Genomic DNA, 25,558 nt, shown 5'->3' on the forward strand with positions numbered 1-25,558 from the left:
GAAATGCCATTCTTTGTTGCCAGGTATTAATCTGTGGCTTTGCATATGATACAATTTTGGCAAAAAAATCATAAGAGAGTGCTGCAGACATTTTGTAACCCAGAGGAAAGGGTAAGAGGATGACAGGGATAATGACCTAGATATTGATCCAATTCATATTGATCCAATATGAATCTAGCTACCTTCATATTCTACTTAAGAGATAAAATGAAACACCTTATGTCACTTTAAAAAGGTTACCTGTTATTTGCAGCCACAAACATCCTTGTTGACATAGCACATTCAAGCGCTAATTATCTAGCAGGGACAAACTATACAATACCAGAGAAAAATGGTTTGAAATAGGCAGGAATAACTTTACAGAGGTGGTGTGGCTTCAACCAGAGTAATCAAACCAATGCCCTTGTATTGCCTTATAAAAGAACAAAGTAATATATTATTGAAAGAAAAAAATGATCATGAATGGAAGAAAGAAGAGTGTTTTCAAATAAAGAAATGAGCAGACTGGGAGACCCATGTAGAAGTATGTCAGGAGAGAGGAACAAACAGTTGGCTTTGATGTCTTAGCTTAAGGGAGTGAAGATCACATGTGGAAGAGAAAGAAGCAGAACCCAGCCATGTGTGACTCCCCACCCATGCTTTTTTTAACTACACCATGTTGTCTTTCAAGGTGCAGTGAAGGTAACTTAGAAAGAAGACGTGAAGACCCATCAAGAAGTTACTGTGATGATTCAGGTTAGGGATGATGACCTCATACCTGCCCTAAACTAAAATCACCACTCTCCTCTTAATTTCTCCTGGGAAGTGATACTTGGACCAACATCTGCACACTGTTGCTGAATGCATTTTGGCCATGTTCTCTGTGTAAAACTCTTCAAACTCTTTTCATTATTCTCAGATTAACCATAAAACAACTGAAAAGGATGTACAAGGCCCCATGGGTGTGACCTTCACCTCCAGCTTGTCTACCACACTCCTGCTGACATCTGTGCTCTAGCCACTGTGTACCTCACAACTACTGTTGATGGGCTTTTGCCCATTTTATCAACCTTCGATGTACTTTTCTCCTTTCATTGGCCTTGTTCATCTTTATTCCTTTTTTATACTCTTCAAAGAAGAGTGAAGAGTACCTTCCCCAGGAAAGCCTGGCTAGAATTCCACAAATACAGCCAAGCCTCAGTTGCATACTTGAATATAGCAAAGCTACCCAACAAGCAGCCATGAAACTACAGTGGCAAACGGGCATCAGCATTTATCTTTTGTATTCCTGAGCCTCTGGCTCTACAGGGCAATGCTGCTGATCAGAGATAAGCTTGCCTCAGTACATTCACGTGTCCGTGGTCAGCTGTGTGTTAACTCGGCAGCGTTGCTGATCTTCCCCAGGCTATCTCACATGTCCAGGGCGCTGGCCAGGACAACTGGGCTGACTCCGCCTTGCTCTGTGTAGCCCATCCAGCAGGCTGGCTCAAGCATGGTCTCATGATGGAAGGCAGAGGAATCAAAAAGAAGGGCATCTCACAAAGCTTCTGGAGTCCTAGGTTTGAAATTGTCACAAAGTCCTATGGCCCAGGAAAATCACAAGACCAGCCCAGGTTCAAAGACTAGGGAAACAGATTTCACCTCTTAATGGGAGCAACTGTCAAGAAGCATCGCAAAGTGTGCAGGAAAAGGTAGAGTTGAGACCATTCTCCCATCAGCCCTCCATACTCAGTATCATGCCTATTTCCTTTACAGAACTTGTGAAGGTTATCATTTCACCTTTTTGCTTTGCTCTTTGATTGATGTCTGTTTGCCTCCCCCACCCCATTGGGCTGTAAGTTCCACGGAAGCAAATGATCAGTGCTTCACAAACAGGAGTCATTCCATAATGATCCTTTCAAACACATGAATAAATAAATGAATGGATCATTTTATCTGCTGGAAGAAAAAAACATAATAGCTCTGCCAGGTCTGAGACACTGCTGTCTCTGTCTTTGACAACAATTAAAGGCCCTGGCAGACCAAGGCAGGGTGAGCAAAGGGCGTCACACACATCACCCGACACTCAGAAGCCTGCAGGCACTCTAGGTTTCCCCAGGACTCTATCCAGAAGCAAAACACATACTTCTACATATGAAACAAAAAGCAGAATGACCACCAGCTTTTTCCAGGCCCAGTGACTCTTGCTCAGGATGGGCATTAATAAACATACTGATTATACTCATTATACTGATAAAATGATAGGCAAAATAAAATTTTATTTTTGGTCAGTTGTAAGTAATATAACTATTTGATTCACTGACATTTCCATTTTGGCTTTTAAAGTAAATTTGGGACCCTGTTAACATGTATTGCCTATTTGGTTCAGTGAATGCGAACAGTTCAGAGGAAATCATCATAATAAAAATGAAAGTCTTTGTTAAGAACAGCATTTTCTCTACGTACCTTTAAACATTTGGCTTTGTGATTAATGGATAGACTTTTCTGTGTGAAGCTGGGGAATTACAGTAGTTTTCTCAGAGTATAAAGAGCCATGATTTTTTTTAAACAGCAATAGGTTTTAGCTATTTTTTTTAAATAGTGACTTTTTACCCTTGTAAGAACCTTTTGAGTTTTTATCACTCATCAATTACAGGTTGTGCAAAATATGAAACCTACTGCTGAACAACATTTATAACCTCTTGCTCTAGCCAAGCTTTTTCTGTCATGGTTTTTCATTTCTCAGAGCAGTCACATTTTTTAAGCTCAAAATTCTACTTAATGGTAATTGTTAAATAAAAATACCATTGCGATTAAACTAGATTTTAAACGTTGAAATTACCTGAAAGACATGCACAGTTCTTTTCAGTGATGTGGCAGAAAGGTCTTTCTGACATATATTTCTTATTTCCATTTTTAAAAAACTATAGCTTTTGTGGTTTAGGAATTTATATTCTGTTTTAAAGCTTATCTTTTCAGTGTTCAGCTCTTTGTTGTGCTATATGGCAATGTGCAATCATGTTTTAATGGGAATGAAAGTCATTTTTAGAAAACACAGCCAATTTACCTGCCCTTCAGCTGCTTAATAACATTAGGCAGTCACTTGCTTTGCATCAAAGACTTGTAAAATGATTCTGTTTAAAGCCCTTTGTGGAATCCAAAATGGCATGTCAATAGCCAAAAAGAAGAGCCTGTTCTTATATTTTAGGAGAAGGAATTCATTTATGGGATGAGGTTCAAAAATACATTTAAAAAAAAACCCTGCTATTAACATAAGTATGAACTAATAAGCTCAAATCTAGAGTATTCTTAACATTGAAACAAGTACTGTTGGAGGAGAATGTTATAACTTTTGAGGAATTTAACTATCCATGAGCCATTCGGAAACAACACTGGTCTAAGAGTTAGAAGACTCCACAGTTCTGTCACTGGACCTGCCACAAATTTTGCAGGATATAAAGGTTAAGTGTTGGGTGTTTGGAATCAAAGGACCTGGGTTCAAGTCCTAACTCTAGTATTTCCAGTTGTGGAACTTAAACTTAAGCAAATTACATTTAGAAATATCAAATTCCTCATATGTAATTTAGGGATAATCATAAAATTTACCTCAAAAGATAATTGAAACAATGAAGTAGTTTGATGCTCAGCATAGTGAGGACTCAGTAAGTGTTAGCTGGCTATTTAGTTGTGTAAACTTGGACAATGATAATACATTGGTATCTTCTAAATATCAAAAGCATTATGCTAGGCACTCTACATGAAGTATCTCATTTTAGGTGTTTCTAAGTAGATATAGTCTCCAGTAAAGAAATAAAAAGTGTCACACAAAAAAAGTAAAGCAAATTTCCACAGGATTATAGAAAGCCATGATTAAAACCCACATAACTGCAATTCACAGATACACGCTTGTCCCCAAGCCACTTAATAGTTCTTGAGCCCTAGAATTTGTTTCAAAACTGAATGGCTCTGGTTCTGGATAAGAAGGAATAAACATATGTCAATCCAAAGCTGATTTTTAAAAATGGCCCCAGTCTTGACAGAAATACTCTAATACCTCCCTTCCATATGACACAGGTCCACTTCTCCTTTTAATGAATCTGGTCAATGTAAAACTATTGCTTGTATCACCTGTCATTCAGGAATAGTTTGTATGGCAAACAAATATGGGTCCTAACTTGTGACACCTTCTGTTAGGGGCTCAAGCACCCCACCTTTCTTGCCATAGCTATAGCTACCATTGCTCTATCCCCAGCTTCTGGAAAGCAGCCGAGAAACAAAACTTAATAGTGCTCTTCCCTTAGGTCCATAGAAAGTCTGTACAGTCCAACTTGGAAAGTCCAACTTGAATGGAAAGAAATACATCTTAATTCTTACTAACCTGTGTTTGACACATAGCATAGCCTCTAATTATAACTATGCTGGTAAAATAACAACATTCCTGTGCAAATAGTATCTGTCTTTCTCACCAATTAAAGTCACAAATATTTTTACAATCATTACAGATCTGTAACAGATTTAATCTGAATTAAATTTCTGGTATTTAAAATTTAACACTAACATTAACTTGAAAATGAACTCAAGTAGCCCCAAAAATGTTGTAACCACTAACAGGTGGCAATTTCTCTTTGTTCTCCTTGTTTTCTGAGTTTCAGGGTCCAAGGTAATGCAGAAAGCTGATTTTGTAGAACCCAAACCATCCTGCCCCAGAGTACTGAGAAAGAACTGTTAAGAGAAACAAAATACAATTAAATCCGTCCAGGAATGTCTGCTAAGATCCTTGCAAGTTACTACCTCATGTGTCTGTGAACACCACAGCCTCTCCCCAACAACTTCCCCTCTAAAAGCCCTAATTGCTTGTGCTTTGAGGAGACAGTAGTTTTTTAATGCATGAGTCTGCCACTCTCTCATTTGCAGGCAAATTAATAAACCATACCTTTCATTGCCTCAAAACCTTGTCATTGTGTTTTGTGATTTGACTTTGGTGACAAGGACTGGTTTTCAGTAACAGATCTCTCACAGTATTATGTTTTGGCTATCTGAACATTATATTAGTTGTTAGATCTGCTGCTAAATCATGTTATTTAATGTGTTAAAGAAGTATATGTATTAGAATGTGACAAACTTAAAAAATGTTTATATAATTTAAATGTGATTGGTTTCCTTTATACTGCTATGTATTTTATAGTAGGAATTTAAAAGTGTTTTTTAATAGAGTTGATACATAATCTTATATTGGTTTCAAGTATATAACACAGTGGTTCATCAGTACCCACATTATTAAATCCTCACCCCAACTACTACAGTTACTACCTGTCCAAATAGGAAGATGTAACAGAATCATTGATATTCTCCATGCTGACCTACCATCCCTGTGACCAACTTATATTATAATTGAGAATTTTCATGCCCTTTTATCCCCCTCACTGTTCCCACCCACCCAACCATCCAACCTTTTCTCTACAGTAGTCATCAGTCACTTCTCAGTGTCTATAAATCAAATGCTATTTTGTTCATAAGGCAATGTTTTGTTTTGTTTTGAGATTCCATATAGATGAAATCACATGGTGTATTTGTTATTCTCTGCCTGGCTTATTTCATTTAGCATAATACCCTGTAGATCCATCTATGTTGTTGTAAAAGGCAGGATCTCTTTCCTTTTATATGGCTGAATAATATTCCATTGTGTATATGTACCACTTCTTCTTTATCCATTCATCCACTGATGGACACTTTGGTTTCCTCCATATCTTGGCTACTATAAATAATGTGACAATAAACATAGGGGTGCATATCTTTTTCATATAAGGGATATTGTACCCTTTGGGTAAATTCCTAGAAGTAGAATTATTGTGTTAAATGGTATTTCTATTATTCGTTTTTTAAGGAAATTCCGTACTGCTCTCCATAGTGGCTGCACCAATTGACATTCCCACCAGCAGTGTAGGAGGGTTCCCTTTTCTTTGCAACCTCACCAGCATTTGTTATTTCTTGTCTTGCAGATAGTGACCATACTGACTGGTGTGAGGTGATATCTCATTGTGCCATTGATTTGCATTTCCCTGATGGTTAGTGATGCAGAGCATCTTTTCATGTGCCATTGGCCATCTGTATTTCTTCTTTGGAAAAATGTTTGTTCAGGTCCTCTGCCCATTTGTTAATTGGATTATTTGGTTTTTGGGTGTTCAGGCATATGAATTCTTTATGTATTTTGGATGTTAACCCCTAATTGGATAAATAGTTTGTGAATATATTCTCCCATACTGTAGGATGCCTTTTTGTTTTGCTGATGGTGTCCTTTGCCGTACAGCAGCTTTTTAGCTTGATGTAGTCCCACTTGTTCATTTTTCATTTTGTTTCCTTTTCTTGAGATGTACCCAGGAAAAAATTGCTCACGCTTATGTTCAAGAGATTTTTTTCCTATGTTGTTCTAGGGGTCTTATGGTTTCATGTCTTACATTCAGGTCTTTGATCCACTTCAAGTTTACTTTTGTGTATGGGGTTAGACAATAATCCAGTTTCATGCTCTTACATGTAGCTGTTCAGCTTTCCCAACATCAGTTATTGAAGAAACTGTCTTTTCCCCATTGTATATTCATGGCTCCTTTATCATATATTAATTGGCCATATATGCATGGGTTTATATCTGGGCTCTCTATTCTGTTCCATTGATGTATGGTTCTGTTCTTATTCCAGTACCAAATTGCTTTGATTACTGTGGCTTTGTAGTAGAGCTTAAGTCAGGGAGCATAATCCCCCCAGCTTTGTTCTTCCTTCTCAGGATTGCTTTGACTATTCAGGGTCTTTTGTGATCCCATATGAATTTTAGAACTATTTTTTCTAGTTCACCGAAGAAAGCTGTTGGTATTTTGATAGGGATTGCATTGAATCTGTAAACTGCTTTGGGTAGGATGGCCATTTTGACTATTTTTCCTCTCCATGAGCATAGGATAGATTTCCATTTATTAGTGTCCTCCTTAATTTCTCTTGAGTGTCTTTTAGTTTTCAGAGTATAAGTCTTTCACCTACTTCTTTAGGCTTATTTCTAGGTATTTTCTTCTGTTTGGTGCAATGGTAAATGGAGTTATTTTCCTGATTTCTCTTTCTGCAAGTTCTTTGTTAGTATATAGGAATAGGAATACAACCAATTTCTGTGTATTAATTTTGTATCTTGCAACTTTGCAGAATCCAGTTTTTCTAACATTTTGTATGTGTGTGTGGCGTCTTTATGGTTTTCAATATATATATTATCATGTCATCTGCAAATAGTGGCAGTTTTACTTCTTCCTTACCAATTTGGATGATTTTTATCCCCTTATCTTGTCTGATTGCCATAGGATTTCTAGTACTGTTTCGAATCAAAGTAGTGAGAGTGGACATCCTTATCTTATTCCTGATCTTAGAGGAAAAGCTTTCAGCCCTTTGCCATTGAGTATGATGTTAGCTGTGGGTTTATCATATATGGCCTTTATTATGATGAGGTACATACCCTCTATACCCATTTTGTTGAGTTTTTATCATGAATGGATGTTGAATTTTGTCAAATATTTTTTCAGCATCTGTTGAGATAAAAACATGGTTTTTATCCTTCTTTTTGTTAATGTAGTATATTACATTGCTTTACAAATATTGTGCCATCCTTGCACTGCTGGAATAAATCCTGATTGGTCATGATGGATGACCTTTTTGATGTATTTTTTAATTCAATTTGCTAATATTCTGTTGAGAATGTTTGCATCTGTATTCATCAGGGATATCAGTCTAAAATTTTTTTTTTGGTAGCATCTTTGTCTGGTTTTGGTTTATCCAATTTAGAGTAATGCTGGCCTCATAGAATGAGTTTGGAAGTATTCACTCCTCTTTGACTTTTTGGAATACATTAAGAAAGATGGGTATTAGCTCTTCTTTAAATGTTTGGTAGAATCAGCTGTGAAGCCATCTGGTCCCAGAGTTTGATTGCTGGGAATTTTTTGATTACCAATTCAATTTCATTACCAGTATTTGGTCTGTTCAGAATTTATTTTTCTTCCTTGGTCAGTCTTGGAAGATTCCATATTTCTAGGAATTTGTCCATTTCTTCTATTCCATTTATTGTCATATAATATTTCATAGAATTCTCTAATAATTCTTTGTATTTCTGTAGTGTCAGTTTAACTATTCCTTTTTTTGTTTCTGATTCTGTTTACTTGTGTTCTCTATGTGTTTTTCTTGACAAGTCTGGTTGGGGTTTATCTATTTTATTTACCCTCTCAAAGAGTCAACTCTTGATTTCATTAATTTTTTTTACTGTTTTATTCTACATTTTATTTACTTCTGCTCTGATCTTTATTAGGTCCCTCCTTTACTAACTTTGGGCTTTGTTATTCTTTTTCTAGTTTCTTTTGTTGTGAGTTTAGACTGTTCATTTGGGATTACTCTTGTTTCTTGAGGTAGGCCTGTATTGCTATATACTTTCCTCTTAGAATGGTGTTTGCAGCATCCCACAAATATTGGACTGTTGTATTTTTGTTTTCATTTGTCTCCATATATTGTTTGATTTCTATTTTAATTTGGTCATTGATCCATTGGTTATTTAAGAACATGTTTCTTAGCCTCTATGTGTTTGTGGGTTTTCTTGTTTTGTTTATGTAATTTATTTCTAGTTTCATACCATTGTGGTCTGAAAGGTTCTTGATACAATTTCAGTCTTTTCTAATTTGCTGAGGCTCTTTTTCTTGCCTAGTAGGTGGTCTGTTCTAGAGATGCTCCATGTGCACCTGAAAAAAATGCATATCCTGCTGCCTTTGGGTGGATTGTTCTGTAGATAACTGTTAGGTCCATCTGATGTAATGTATTGTCAAGTACCTCTGTTTCCTAAATTACTTTCTGTCTGGATAATCTGCCCATTGATGTAAGTGTGGTGTTAAAGTCCTCCTAATATGACTGAGTTTCAGTCTCTTTCTCCCTTTAGTTCTATTAGTATTTGTTTTACATATTCAGGTGCTCCTATGTTGGGTGCATAGCATTTATAATGGTTATATCCTCTTCTTGGACTGACCCCTTTATCACTATGTAATGTCTTTCTTTGTATCTTGTTGCTTTCTCTGTTTTGAAATCTACTTTTTCTGATTTAGTACTGCTAATCCTGCTTTTTTTCTCCCTATTTTTTGCATGAAATACCTTTTTCCATCTCTTCCTTTTTAGTTTTTGTATGTCTAAGGGTCTGAAATGAGTCTCTTATTGGCAGCATATAGATGGGTCTTATTTTTTATCCATCTGCCATCCTAGGTCTTTTGATTGGTGCATTCGTCTGTTTACATTTAAGATAGTTATTGACAGCTTTGTACTTATTGTCACTTTATTAATTGTTTTCTGGTTGTTTTTGTAATTTGGAGTTGTCACATGGCTCTCTTAGCATCCTCTTGATTCTAGAGTCTTTTCTCTCTCTGTTCCTCAGCTTCACTGTTTTCCTGTTCTCTAATTTCCATCTCATTTGTCCTCTACTTGCAGCAATCTATTTATTATTCATTCCCTCCACTGTATTTTTCATTTCAGTTAACTGTATTCTTCAGCTCTGAGTGGGTCTTTTCCAACTCTTCTATGTCTTTGTTGACACCCTCCTGAGACCAGCAATAGTTTCCACATCAGTGAGCATATTTGTGACTCTTGGTTTGAAATCTTTATCAAGAAGATTGGTGATCTCCATTTCATTCAGCCCTCTTTCTGGTGTTTTATCCTGTACTTTTGTTTGGAACATATTCCTCTACCTCCTCATTTTGTCAGAGTGTCTGTGTTTCTTTCAAACTGCTACCTCTTTATTGCGTCTCAGCAGGACTGAGGGAGCGTTCCTGTCCTCCACAAGCAACAGGAGTGTCAGCCTCCTAGAATGCTCCACCTCTCCCTGGTGTTCAGCCCACACTAATCACCAAAGCCAGATGCAGTGTGGACTAACGTCCTCAGAGCAGATCTCCGGGGCCAGCTGTGCAGAGTTCCTGGGCACTTATCCTCTCCCCGCACTGTTCCTCTATCTCCTGTTTGTGGGCTCAGGTAGGGGAAGGGCTTGGGTCCTGATCAGTCATGGCTCTGCCACTTTACCCCTCTCTGTGGTCTTCTCTTCTTCCCCAGGTGTAGGAGGCCTGTTCGGCAGTCTTCAGGTCATTTTCAGGATATTTGCTGAAGTTGCTTCTATAGTGTGTGTTGGGAGAGGTTTTTTACCTTGCCTTTCTACTCCATCTTTTTTCTCATATGTCTAGAAGTATTATACTTAAAAAGAAAACTTGGACTTCCAAAGACAATGAGAGTATTAAAGAAAAAACAAACAAACAAACAAACAAACCCCAAATCCAAGGCTAGCACACTATGAGGTAACAAAAATTCTTAGCCCTGACCCTGGTAACTCAGAACAATACAAAGTTAGCCTTTCAAAAAGGTCACTAATATTTTGTTTAATGGTTATATTTTATTGATTTATTGATGTTTATTTACTCTCAAGCATGTGGTAGAATTGCTGTCATAATCATTAGCAATCATGGGGGGTTGGAGCTGACAGCTATTTGACTTTAACCAGCAAATAAACTCTAACATTCCCTTTATCATTATGACATAAATAGCAATTCCATAATATCAGAAAATAGAAGTGAGATTATCATGGAGTTCCAGGAGTTAGAGTAGTTATATCATTTATCTGTTGCTAAGACACATTACACATGACTGTCTGGCCTCAAGCAAAGCCAAGACATTCCTTGACAAAACTTTGAACTTTGAATGTCTTACTGTTTTCTCCTTCTGTCTTGCCACTGCATTGAGCAGGATCAGAGCGCCGTGGTAGGATTTTTAAACATGATGGGGAAAAAAACTTAAACTGTAAATATTTACAACCCTTTCACTTTTCCATTTCCATAAAGAGAAGGGACCCTTTTTTTTTGGGCACTGAGATTTCTTTGCTGCTCTCTATATTTCTGAAGAATTGAAGAAATGTTGATAAGGGCCATCAAGTTGGGGAGAAGGCAGTAGGGAGAGAAAAGAAAAGGAAAGTTCCCAGAAGTGGAAGATTTGGCATAAGAAGAGCATTTTTAAAAGAGAGAAAAGAAACAGGACCTACACTGAGCTGTGTGGGACTTTGGGGAGAAAATGGATGGAAAGAAGGTTTTGAGAATGTTCTATTATGTACAAATGGAATCCCCTTGGAGTATCCCCCTCAAGAAAATTTCAAGTCAATACTGTTTTTCTTATTGAAAGTATTTTCACAGGGTTGAGGTAGGCTTAAGGCAAGAGCAAGAAGATTTAGTTTTATTTGTTATTTAAAGTATTCTGCCAACCTTTATGGTGGGTGCACACATGCATATGCCTATGAAGCGTTTGAAAAAATACTTTTCTGATTGTATCTATCCTCTCACCAATGTCCTTCACATACCAATACACAGATTTCTCTCCCATGCTTCTGTTTTGTACCTTTACCTACTTCCTTACTAGATTTCTCTTAATATCTTATTCATACATAAAATGCAACATACTTAAAATCAAATTTTCCTTTCCCAAAAATCTATTCTCTCTTTCAGAATTATTGACCACATGTGCAGATTATCAGTTGTATGAGTAATATCAGAGTTCCTCAAGAGGAACATTGCAACACCTCCTTTTGTTCTCATGAATTTATTTCCATCCATATTTACTATTAAACACATAATCACTGAGTGTAGATGTGCTGGATATTGACTCAGGCACTGGGGATACAGTGGTGAAAAAGACACATAGGGTCCTGGGTCAAACTTGACCAAAAACATGGAGTGATTTTCCTTTGGAATTTCTTCCATCTATCTCTTTCCAACCTTACTACCTCAATCATAATTCAGACCATCATTTGTGCCTAGGCAATTATTATTACATATCATCTGGACTCTCATCCACCTTCTAAACATCAGCCCCATCCTCTACAGCATAGAATCCATTCTTTTTATCCAGCACTCAGGTGCCTCACAGTCCAGCCCTGATTCTACTGGCTAACTTCATCTCTTCTATGTGTACATTGGTGTACACTCATTCATTTTTACTTTTGATCCTCACAGGGCTATGGTAAGAAGGACTGCTTTTAGTTTGGCCAATTTACAGATGAGGAAAGTGAGTCAAAATAAGGTTATGAATGACATAGTATGTGAAAAGAAATTTAGCTAGAAATTTTGAGTCCTTTTTCCAGCTCTTTCCACTATGCCATGAATTTACCAGCTAAAACTTATACTGCTGAGGTTAGAATTACAGCAATTTAACAAATAGCAATTGTATCCCTCTAATGGAAACTTGCAATGCTCTCCCCTTAGGGTAAAAAACTTGGTCAATGAGGATTCGATGTGACACAAATGCCCTGTTGTGGGAATCACTGTATCTTCTTAAAAAGCGCACAGCCCTTTAACTTTCATTCCATCTTCATCTTCCTGCCTAGGTAAACACTGTTGTTGATTTAACACCCTCAGCCTCCTTTTAATTCTTAGATTGATCTAGATGATGCTAAACTAGACTTGTCAAACTCAGGTTATATATTATTACCCAAAGTGAACCCCTGGGAAAACTCAGAACAACTGGTGCCAACTGGAATATGATGAAATCATGTAAGAACTGAATGAGCTATAAAAACATTGCAGCTAGGCCACAGCAAAGGGGAAAAGAGGAGCATTTTTTTAAAGGTGAGGGAGAAAAACAAGAGAAATTGCTAAGAAGATACAACCAAAAATCAGGGCTTGTCTTATGTAACTCCTCTGACTGTAAGATATCTCTACATGGTCAGCAAAAAAAATTGTTCTAGCTCAGCATTATTAAGGTCAGTTTTGCTATTCTTATGTTAACAGGTGTATTTTTACTTCTTATGTATTTAAGGTGAATGGCTTTTTGTCAAAATCATGCAGAGAATGAATATTCACAAATTGCATTTCCATAGAAAAACTCATTTGCTTTGAAAATACACTTTTTTCTAGTCTGAATGAGAATGATCATTTATCTTTCACCTGTTAATATTAGAAAATGTTGTGTTTTGACTATAAAATACCCCAGTGGCACACATCATGGAGGAAGGGGGAAAAATGGCATTTACTAAGCTGCCTCTCTGTACCCTAATCATTACACGTATCTTGTCTTATTTGGCAATAAACTTAAAAGTAGGTCTTTCAGTATACATTTTAGAAATGAGTAATTGGAGGTTTAGAGAAATTAAACAATGCAATGTCTCACCTGAGGGTGTCAGCCCTGGGTAAGTTCACTCTGGGTTTGGTGAGACTGAAAAACGACAATGGAACGTTGGAGATAAAAAAGGGCTTATACCAAGCTTTATTCTCATGGTGGCAGGACAAGCACTAGAATCCTGTCCACCTCCATCTCAGCCTCTGCACCAGGTGCTGCCTCCACTCCAGGCTGTGTCTCCATGCCTGGCCTCTTCTCTCCTCTCTCATTCACTTCTCTAGGATCTCTCTTAGAACTGAGGGAGTTTTTTCTATAGCAATATGGGCAGTAGTAGCTATCGTCAATGGGTATGCAAGCATGCGGCTGAGCAGTAGGCTAAGAATTACATCATCACACATATACAATGGGTAGATTAGATTAGGATCAGGTGATCATCCTGGCCATGGAATTTCCATTTTCCATATAGCACCCAAGAGTTCTTAACTAGGAAGTATGAAATCTAGGGTTGTACTGGGTGTGTTTCACTCAAAATTGGTGTCTCCTCCACTTAGCAAAGCATTTAACACAAATTAGGTGTCAGCAAATAGTACTCAACTAGGCATTTCTTTCAAAATGAATTTTTTTCTCTTACCTATAAAGATATAGTGAAAGTGTAAAGAATATGGAAAGACATATGTATCTTTGTAGATAAGTTACAAAAAAGGCTTATCTCTTGAAATATGCAAAACTGTATTCTCTCTACTTTCATTAGAAAACACTTGGCAATAAAAAAAATTATTAAACCTCAAAGATGTTCAGCCACAGAGACATAAAAAGCAAGTTTGAAGTGAAGGGGAGAGCAGATTTTGCTGCCTCAAAATATGTCTCTTTGGCATTAAGATTTTTTGAGCTGGTTGTTTTTAAGAAACAGCAGACTCAGAGAAGATTTGAAAACTTAGAAGTTACCCTTTTGTAAAAGACAATTACATTTATAAACTGAATCTCTATTTATAAGGGTGTCTCCTCTGTATCTGAAAGAAAACAATGATTCTAAATTTCTAGAAACTCTTTTCAATGGAGAAGACAGGGATTTTATTTAGTGTCTTTCCTGGTAACCTCCCATAAGCAGTATCCCTCATGCCCCCAACAATTGCATTTGTCTTTAGCTGGAGGTGTTATTTAAAGTGGTGGCTTGAGCCACTTCACAGAGTTACTCAGTTTTCCTGGGAATCTCATATGTACATAGGAATTATATGTGTTGTTAAACTTCTGCTTGATTTTCACCTGTTTAATATTTTTTACAGCAGTGTCTCAGCCAAGAATCTTAAAAGGGTAGAGGGAAAATTTTCCTCCCTCACAGAAGTAAGACTGGGAAGTGAGTGCAAATTTTCCATCAACTTTCAAAAGAAAAGAGATTGCTATCCACTGGCTGGAGGAGGACAACATCAACAAAAACCCAAGTCATTCTCCTCAGTCTCTTTTAAATGATGGTATCTTAACAGCCAATCCTTATGCCAACAGAACTAGCACTATGGACAAATTAGCTGGTTCCATCAAATGAGGCTTTTGGCAGCTTAGCCAGTTGTAACTTTATAGCTTTGGTTCCTTCCATATATTTCTAATTGTAATGATGTCATTGGAAGATGTATATATATTTTTTCTGTCTAAAAGAGCCCCTGGTGGCATTATGATTAGCACATATAACGTAGCAGGGGGGCAAGGGAAGGCAGTATAACACAGAGAAGACAAGTAGTGACTCTATAGCATCTTACTACGCTGATGGACAGTGACTGTAATGGGGTATGTGGTGGGAACTTGATAATTGGGGGAATCTAGTAACCACAATGTTGCTCATGTAATTGTATATTAATGATACCAAAAAAAAAAAAAGAGCCCCTGGTTAAATTCCACCATTACATTTCTTTTCTGAATGATAATTTGAATTCCAGGAATAAATATCTGTAGCATTGTACACAGTCTAAATATTTTGTTGGAGCCAGCATTAAGTGAATGTTATCTGCTGTTTTTTTTAATATAGTGATTAAAATATCAGGCTCTGGAGTCAGACTCAGGAAGGTCAAATGTCACTTCTCAGACACTAATTGTGAATGACAGCAAATGACTTAACCTATTTATGCTTCACTTTCCCCATCTTTAAAATGGAACTAGTAATAATAGTATTAATATGACTCATCACACATAGTTTTATTATAAAGATTAATTAATGTATGACTTATAAAGCATTTAACACACTGCTTGCCAAATGATATTCATCAATGAATATGAACTTATTAGTTTTCACCTAATTGGACATTCAAATACTTGAAGGGCTTAAGAAAAGGGAAATACATGAACTACTTGGAACACTGACTAGTGTCTCTGTGGGAAGGCCAGACTCGTGTCCTTTCTCTGTCCTACCTCAGTGAGCCTGGTATGTGTGTTTCTCGACTTAATTCATCCCCATTGAAACTGGTTCCCAAGAGTCTGGAAAGATTCACCAATTTCATTTCAGGTGAAATGAAATTGAGTAGCACAGGTGATGACACACACTGTAAATGGGATAAGGATTCTGCATATTAATACAGCCTCCAACTTCTGCACCAGAGAAGGGACAGCGAACTTTTTCAAGGTCAGTTGATCTCCATATGAGGATTGGTTTCTTATAAATTTTTTAAACTATGGGAACATTTCACAACAGCATTATTCCTAAGAGATAAAAAAAATGAGGTTCAAGGGAACATTATTCAGAAAATTCAGGTATTCATCAGCTCTAGAAGGCTGTCAAGTCCAAGACCAAGGTGAGAGCTGAATCCCAGGGAGTTCTGCCTTCCTGCCTGGAACTTGGTAGTCTCTTCATCTGTCTAAAAGGGCACCCGTTCTATGAAATTAGTGTCCCACCCTTACAACCTCATCTAATTTTAATTACCTCCTGAAAATCCTATCCCCAAATACCATATTGGTAGTTAGGGTTCCAATATATACATTTTAATGGGGACACAATTCAGTCCATAGCAAGGACTGGCTCTTGATTCTCAAGTTTTCATTCTCAAAATAAGAAAAAGACAAATATTTTAGAAATCAGATATTCATGCCCATTAAGGGAATCAAAAAGACATAAGCTTTCGAATGGGAGTGGGTAGTGGGAAGCAGCAGACTACAGGAGATGAGCAAAGACTAACAAAAAATGGAAAATACAGTGACCAATACTGGATCACTTCTAACCCAGAGACTTCTAATTACCTTACTAAATCACTCAGGTAGACCACCTACTCCTAAAGCCTTCACTTAACTGAAGAGTTACTATGATTAAGGATTTTTCTTACCACCTAGTGGTTAATTTAAATAAAGAGTTTCATAAAAAGAATTTCAGAAATAATTTTTAAATTGCAGTATTTGGTATTAGGAGGGGTGTGGAAGAGAGATAAGAGTAGATAAGAAGATAAATGAAAAAGAACAAAGGGAGTAAATAAGGAATGGACAAGTCAGGGAGAACTCAAGATGGAAGAAAAGAAGTGGTAGAGGAAATTAGTTAAGGAAAGAGTAGAAATAAATGATAGGAAAAAGAAAAGTAAGAACCCTTGGGAACGGCACTTAAACCATTACCAAAATTAAGAGATAATCTAAGAATGACAGAGTCAGGAGAATAATAAAGATGTTAAAACTAGAAAGGTGTTAAAATAATCATTTCATAGCATTTTGATAAAAACTTATGTTTATAACATAAAGTTATAAACCTGCAGGTACCTTTTTTAGGTAATGGTCACTATGTTGCATTGCCTTTTATTCCCACAGTACCTTTTGAGAGCAAATCATGTTCCACAAATACTTATGGATTGTTGCATTCTATAAATATTGATTGTGTCCTTACTACCTACCAGACACGGTGCTAGTTTCTGAGGATATAAAGATAATTGTGCCTTGGTTTCGGACCTCAAAGTGTTATCAGCCTCATTAAAGAGAAATATATTATAGATATCCTATATTTACTCCTGAAATAGAGGCAAAAATCATCTGAAAACGTGGAGAAGTGTTGGAAGACTAAACATTCTGATTGTGGAGAAAAGGTGAATTTTTTAAGTGAAAAATTGGACATTTCAATGTCCATTTGAATTTATTAAATCTGAAACATGCTTGTCCATATTGGTATCAAATACTCTTCAACTTAACCCAATGTTCGTGATCTTCAAGGACTACTTCAAATCTTCAGATACCAGGCTAACTGAACTTTTTCTTCTAATTATTCCATTCTAATTATAGATTCTTTCCTCATACCATAAATTTCAAACATTGCATAATATGACAATAAGAATACAAAAGAATGTTGATTTTTCCCAAAATCAGAGCTGGTGGGGGGCAGAGACAGTTTAATAATCAGCACTGTGGATTCTTTAATCTGGAAATTGGGAGAGAATAGCATTGTAGTTCAATTTTTATAATTTGCTTGAATGTTGTATTATGTTCTCTCTTGTTGAAAAGTTAATTAAAATCACCTTGAAAATAAAGTCAGAGTTTTATTTGAGCCAAACGAAGTACTTAAGCCCAGGAAACATTAACTCCCACGGGTAGGTAGAAGTGTTGCAAAGGACCTAAGGCATGAAAAGGTTTTATATTCTCAGGGAGAGAGAGGCAATAAAGACAGAACTTCAAGGGGCATATTTCGTTTACATAAAATGTGTGATTGAAAGAAAAAAGTCAGGGTTGGGGTATGCTTCCTGGTGCTGAAGGAAATTAAGGGGAAGGACAAACATTCTTATTTATCTTTTAATTAAGAATCAGGATGCCAATTGCTTAGCTTTTAGCTTAATTAACAGATGGTATAGATTTAGAAAGTTTAGATTTTCATGGTTGGCCGTTTTGAGACTCCCATAGTTAATGAAACCTTCAATACTTACTTAGAAACCTTTTCTTGGCTGTCCCTGGCATGGTGTAAGAATGAATTAGCATGAGAATGGCCATCTTAAGGGCCTAAAAGCCGTTTTCTGAGTACTGACTCAGGAAAGGAGGAACTGGGTAAGGCTTGATAAACAGGTTTTGAAAAACAAGTTAATCATAGACACCGGGTTGTGGGCGGCTGCGACCCTTGGTCAGCTAATCATGCATACCGAGTTGTGGGTGGTTGCGACTCTGGACAGCTTATCTTGCTGAACCACCCTAACATTTGAGGAGTGGTCCTATCTTGCTTTTGCTTAACACCCAGGATGTGGCACAAGCCAAAAATTATGGAATATTACTGTGAGTAAGTGCTTTTTGAAAATGCCATATAAACCCCTGGCTTTGAGTGCTCGGGGTCCCTGTTGAAACCCGCTGCGTTGGGCAGACACTTGGACCCCAGCTGGCTGGAAATAAACCTCGCTGTGTGACTTGCATTATCGTGAGTGTCTTCTGTCTATTTGAGAGGTGGTCGACTCCGGACCCTAACAATGGTAGTCAGCTTTTCTTTAGTTCACACTCCTCTATTTTGAGATGAAACTCAGAGGAAGCTTGATTACAGAATCCCCTATTTGTATATGTCAATCCTTTTCATTTCACCCCTGATAGGACTAATTAAAATCTACAAGTCAGTTTTTGGCCTATGATAAGAGCAGAAACAAAAAGCAGGAAGATCCTGTAGTTGAAGAAATTATAGAGTCACTTCCTAAATCAATCCAATTTCTAGCAAGTCCTATCACATAATTTCTGCCCAAAAAGTCCATCAAAAAATGAACTGGTACCAGCATCCCCTGAAACAGCTTAGCTTTAGGACTCTCCTTCAGAATTTTGACTAAAGCTTTTCAGCAGCGTTGGAAAAACCATCAGATGGGTTTGAAAGAATGTCATTACAAAGTCTTTATGTGAGCTGGAAAATAGATGTTAACAAAAGCTTTGTGCTTTATCCAGAGCAGCCCATACTCAGAGTCCAAAGTCTGATTCTCAGCGCTGAAATCTTTCCATCTAAAGGATATTCTCCCACTGAGCTCTATTGTTTTGCTTTCTCTTCCACGCCCTCCTTTTTTTTTAAAAGGAGAAACATGATATTTAAACTTAGACCTCAGAAGAATAACTATTTCAAATGAGTATCAATTTCCAAAAGGCACCCTATAAAACAGAAGCTAAATCAACAAGTTTGGAGAATACTAGTATTTTGGGGAAGATAGAAATCTCTGGGTACTTAAAGCTACTCATTTGTGTGTGTATACATGTAATATTTTTTTTTCCTTTTGCGTACTGTCTCTGTCTTATTTGTCACATGAAACAGAGGATGGGTCCTTTCTCTGAGCATCCCATGTGCCCAGTCACCAGCACTGTCAAAAGGTTCTGTCTTCTGGATTACTGCAGTTCCCAACCTGACAGCGAGCTGTGCAGAAACAAGGGCACGATCATTTCCAGGAGGAGAGCTTTTAAGTTATATCTGTGTAGAGCAGGCCACCTGGGCTGTAGAATGGCCCATCTGTTCTTACTGGCCGTCTCCATGAGAGGCAGCAGCGGCTGTTGCTGAAATGAATGTCCCACACAGTCTGCGTGACCATTGACAGGGAAGCACCACACGGCTCACCCAGGCCGTGGCCCATCCATGTGAGAACACGGACGCTGTGGTGAAGAGCAAATGAGGCGGATGTCCTCAACAGGGAAGAACAAGCAGCATATTTGCAAACTGTGCTCCTGGTCACATTTGACTTGTGAATAGCTGGGGTAATCAAGTACCCGGTGTTAACTGAGGTGGGAAGGGGCAAAGAGAAGCAGACTATTCTGGAACAGTGTTAATATATTCATTCCATTGCAATGTATATTTAATAATTTAATTACCACGTGTAATGTGTCCCTCACTGACAGTTCAGAGAGAAATTCTAAATGCTCCCTTGATCAGGAGATAAGGTTTTTCCATTTCTCAAGAACATAGGTCTAGTCTGCCTCCCGCTGTGCAAAGGGATTTATAGGTAGGTATCCAGGTCTGGTGGAGGCCAGAGTTGTTAACAGGAAATGAGGGAGGAATCCCACACCGGGGCATTGCTCAGGGGCTTTGATTTCCTTCCATTTTCCCCTCGTCCTCCTGACAGAAGGTCCTTCTCACCTCTCCCTCTGCATGGACCCATCCCTCAGCTACTTTCTGGGGACCCACCTGCATTTCCTCCCCCTCTTCTCAGTCTCAGGATTAGCCAGCCTTTGAGAGAGAAAACTCACTTTGCAGCTCTACATTCATTTCAAATCCTTTAAACCCTTAGAGCAAATATCTCTATGAACATTTGTTTCTTTGGCTTAAAAAGAAAAATGGCCCACAAGCTACTACTGGCAGGGCAGAAAGGGAGGGAAATACATGCGACTTACGTATATTTGTATTTCAAGGAACCCTAAATTTTCATATATAGTATCACATGTTTTCCTCAGAATAACACTCCTAGGTAGGTACGATTTTGTCATTCTGTACAGATGAGAAAAATGAGGTTCGGGGAGGTGCTAAGTGCCCTACCCAAGTCTGTTATGCTGAAAAATGAGAGAGGTGGCTTATTTCACATGAGAACTAAAGATGACATGCGTGTGAAGGAGAGCAGAATACGCCATCCCACCATATACCTCTTTGGCATAAGGATCATTTTGAAAAACCAGATCCAGAAGAAGCTCTGAAAATCCTAGTAGAAGTATCATTTCACTAGGGAAATTCATGTTTATAAAGGACATCAGCATTTGTGCAGTATCTCCTCTCTGTACTCTGAGGAGAAAGGGGACAAGCCACAAGAATTTTTTTCAAAATGGAGCAGGCTTGACTCAGACGTGCATCACCAACCTTACTCTTGCTTGTTGTGCTTTTCCTGGTAACCTCCCATCATGGGCCTCCCCCACCCCCCACAGCATTCTTTTGTCTTTACCTGAAGATGGTATTTAAGCTGCTTGGGCCATCCCAGGGAGTTAACTCACTTTTCTTTGGTGTCTCCCATGTATACATAAAGTATATATGTGAAGAAACTTATGCTTCTCTCCTGTTAATTGGTCATTTAAGGCAAAGGAAGAATGGAGGATACATTATTTTTCCTCCCTTGCAAGTGATATTGAAATCATGAAGTATTTGCATTTGTCTTGGCCCATGAGAGCTCTAACATGCTCTATAATCCTTTAAAGAAAGGTCTTAGTATCACATATAAACTTCCTGAACACAGATTTATTCTGCTGACCATTGCTATGTCAGTACTTAGCACATTGCCTGACACATAAATGTTCAATAAATATCTTTTTATTGGTGTGAGCTAAAGAAAAGCTGACCACAGGACCACCAAAATTTTTTCTAAGGCCAAAGTACTGAAGGTTTCATTAACTATGGGAGTCTCAAATGGCCACCTGTAAAAACTGAAGTTTTTTAACTCTGTAATACCACCTGTTAATTAAAAACTAAACAACTGACATCCACGTTCCCATTAAGATTAGCAAAATGTTTCCCTCTCCTCTTCATTTCCTTGGAAGCCAGGTTGTGCACATCTACCAGGATGTGCACTGCCAGCACCCAGCCCTCCCTTGCACAACCTCTCTTACATAAATGAAGTGTGCTCCTTTAAAATTCGGTCTCTCTCGCCTCTCTCCTCAAGCATATAAAACCTCTGCATGACTTGGGCTTTTTGGAACAGATCTCCTACCCTACCCATAGGAATTCTATCTTCCCAGGCCCAGGTCCTAAATTTGGCCCAAATAAAACTTTTTATTTTCCAGGATTTTAATGAATTTTTCATTGACATTGGTACAGGTAAGGCATGCAGATAGAACTATAACTCGTGTTTCCTAATTTTTCTTTTCGGATGTGGACAGAAGCCAATGTTACTCCTTAGCCTCAGAACATAGGCCTGGAAAGATTAATATATTCACCATACATAGGTATTTCAGGGTGCCCTGAGTCATGTAGTATATTAGCTTTACTGTGGTCTTACTTTTGTAAGTAACCTGCTGATAAATAATGGGAGTACGTAAGGAACGGATATCTCATTATTTAGCTCTTTGTACTCAAGCTCAACCCACTTTACTAGGTATTGTGTTCAGAGAAAAAGAGGCTATGGCTCTCTTTTTACTCTTCTATGCTGTCAAAAGGTGTATTTCTTACTTTTGTGTATTTTATATGCTTTTATAACAATACTTTTATGAAGACTTTTACTGATGCAGGGTCAGTGGAAGGGGCTATAAAAATGTTGGCTCCTGTGGTTAGAGCAGGTAGATAGCTGGACATCAGCAGGGACAGGGAGGGGAGTTTGGTCCTTAGCTTGCTTACATTCTACACATTCTGTACAGGCTGTTCCCGCGGGATGGCGAGTGAGGGTGCAAAGGACAGATCAGCCGAAACTGGCTGGTTCCAACACGGGAAAGCTGACCATGAATTCACCTCCAAGTGCATGATACACTCACTAACCTAATACAGTCAAAACTCACTCCTTTCTGTGCCATGACAGCTCCAAGGAGTACCAAATATAGTAAAACAAAACCCTCCCCCACCCGTCGTGATGGTGGAGGAAGACTCCAGCTATTCCCTCTGAAATCGACTCCCACTCAATGAATATTCACCTCCCTTCATATAAAAGAGACTCCTTCTTGTTCCCTGTGCAACACCCTCTGGGTTTGCCTACACCCCAACTCTCAGGCATGTACTGTTGTCTTTTTCTGAACCCTGAATCTCCAAATAAACTCTTAATGCTCAATGGCTTTTCTGCATCCATTCTTGAATTCTTTCTCACAAGGAGACCAAGGAGCCATCTCAGTAACACTATTATTGAAGAAGGAGGCATTTCTTGCCAGAAGAAATTTTCCAATGAGCAGGAGGAAGGTTTGGATTAGGAAAAAATACCAGTTAGGGTCTACCGAGAAAAAAAAGAAAAACTTGGCCTCAATTCAAAGCATCTTGGAATATTCTCCTTTGTTGAGGAGGAAGTGCAGGGGACTCAAAACCCAAATATTGTTCAAGCACTTCTTCATTAGTTGTACTGTCACCTTTATTTATCTGCCAGGAGTGCAATGCTTTCGCCTGCGCATTACTCCTTGATTTTCTGACTGTGTTGTCATCTCCGTGGAGTTCCAGAGACAGGCATGGAATATGTTACCAAGAGAAAATGGTGTTGTTTACTGACAACAAGCTAGATCAGTGTCATTTTATATTGATGACAGAGTATGTATTTTACAGACATAATTATATATTAAGTTGACATATATATTTCTGACTTGTGTTTTGAGTCAGTTAGAGAATTCATGCATAAAACAACTGTGTAACTTCAGAGTTGACAATGTAGAGGTGTGTATATCTAATTCCGTGATATCTCAATCACATCCATCATATTTAGAAATTAGTGGAAGGCAGATTTGTCAAATTTGTGAGGGATAAACAGCCATGCATTATTAAGGGCAGGGTAAGAATACCTGAGCTGAAACAGAGGCATCCAACCTTTGTCCCCATATGTAGAAACAGCCTGCCTCTGTCCTAACTTCCTTTTCTAAGGAACTCTGAAGATAACAGACCCGATTTCATTCACTTCAGCTGGCTGTGAAGTGTTGAAACGTTTAGGATGAGGATTTATGTTAAGGACAGACCCTATAGCCAGCCCTTCTCAGATGAGGAGGGTAAGCATACAGAATAAAAGCAATGATAGTAACACACTCACACCGAGCTGTAAACTGATCTTAAACCAGTAAAAACTGCCACCTGCCCCTTGGCAGACTGCAGGGGCCCAGGGCAGACCACCTGAAAATATGCCAGAATAACATGTTGATTATTTTGAATTAAAGTTACTTAAGAAATAGCCAGTGCAAGAACTCTCTGCCCCCTCTCTAGAAAGCAGAAGTAAATCTCCCATGTGAAAATTACCCTCCTTGCACCAGGAGGTCCAGAAATATCTTATCACCAAAGATAAGAAATTCAGAACTGAAGAAGCCTATATAAACAAATGTTTTTCCTCTTACTAATTTACTTCAGCAGCCCAAATGCTGCTTAAAGTCCTCACTAATTGAGGCTCCCAAACTGAAAACGTAAGTTTTCTTTGTCTTGTCAATTCCTCATAGATTTATGTTCCTTTGTCTACAATCTATAGAAGCTGCCTGCCTTGCTCATTTCTTGAGTCTCAACATTATTGGGCCTCTGTATGACTGTAATTAAACTCTTGTGTTTTTTCTCCTGTTAATCCATCTCATGTCAATTTAATGTTGAAGATCAGCTCAAAGAACCTGGAAGGGCAGAGGAAAATTTTTCCTCCCCAACAAAACCATGCAGCTAAAATTTAATCATGTGCTTGCTGGATGCTGGGGTCTGTCATTCAGAGGCCCCTTCTCAGGACTGACTCTCATCACCTGTCAGGAGTTTCAACAGAGACCACTCACGTATGTGTCTTCCTATGCAGAAGGCCATTGCCTTAGCCGAGGCCATGTCTCCTCCCTGGGGTCAGGGACAGCCAGGACCAGCCAAGGTGGGGCACAGAGGCTTTCCCTCCTGCCTCAACTCTGGGCCTCTCTAAAAGGTCATTCCACAGGGACTGGCGCTGGCCCCTGTTGCTAATGTATTGCAGACCAATCCCTCCCTCCTCAGCCTTTATGCTCCCACGGGTGTAGCTTCCAGGAGTCCCCAGTAAACCATAGGCACACGTGCCTCTATCTTAGAGTCTGTTTCTCAGGAGCCCAGTTTATGGCAGTGTGGTTTTTACAAAGCAGCATTTTCTGTGCACGTATCTTAGATCATCCACAAACTGACACAAACTCCCGCCACCCCTGATTTCCACCCCCACCCCACCCAGTTCTACATTTACTGGAAGAATATTCTGGATTTGCTATGTTCTGTACCTACTCTTGCTCTTTCTGCCCAATAAAGGAAAGACAAAAGCTTATATTTATCTTTCTAAATATTTCATTTTATTTTTCAGGTCTGGTCTGGGCCAGATGTAAAGGGTACAAAACACTGCAAAAATGGAAATCAGCTTTGTCTCTTTCTTTGTGGTGATGCATAGCAACTGGTCTACATAGCAATGAGTTTGAAAAAAAGCTGAGTCCATGCTTATTTTCTGCTTCAGTAATCTTTATTGAAACAATCCTGTTCTACATGAATATTTGTTTTATTTGGGGTCCCTAAAATTCTTTATCTATAATTCACTGTGTACCTGGGCTCATATATGCTTCCCTACAACTGTTTATGAGAATAAACAAGCTGGGGCTGCAAAGGAACACTGGACACCCTATTTAGAGTTTTTCTGTGATACAAAACAAATACTCAAGGGCCCATTTCCCCAAAAGTCTCTTCCTAAATGACAGAATCCTAGGTAATGTCCATTCATGAAATGGTTACCTCAAATTCCTCCCCAAATTCAACTATAGTATGCTACAAGAAAGCCTAAGAGGAAAATATGGGGTGCTTTCATTGCTTTATCATGAGCAGGCTTTCAGGGTGTGCTAAAACAGCAAGGACATATGCACCCATCTCATTCGGTCTATAAACTGCTGTCAGCTAAGCAAAATATTAATAAAAATGCCCAGCATGAGAAACCAAACATTGAAG

This window comes from Manis pentadactyla, chromosome 14 (assembly GCF_030020395.1).
Source record: "Manis pentadactyla isolate mManPen7 chromosome 14, mManPen7.hap1, whole genome shotgun sequence".
Classification (NCBI taxonomy): Eukaryota; Metazoa; Chordata; class Mammalia; order Pholidota; family Manidae; genus Manis; species Manis pentadactyla.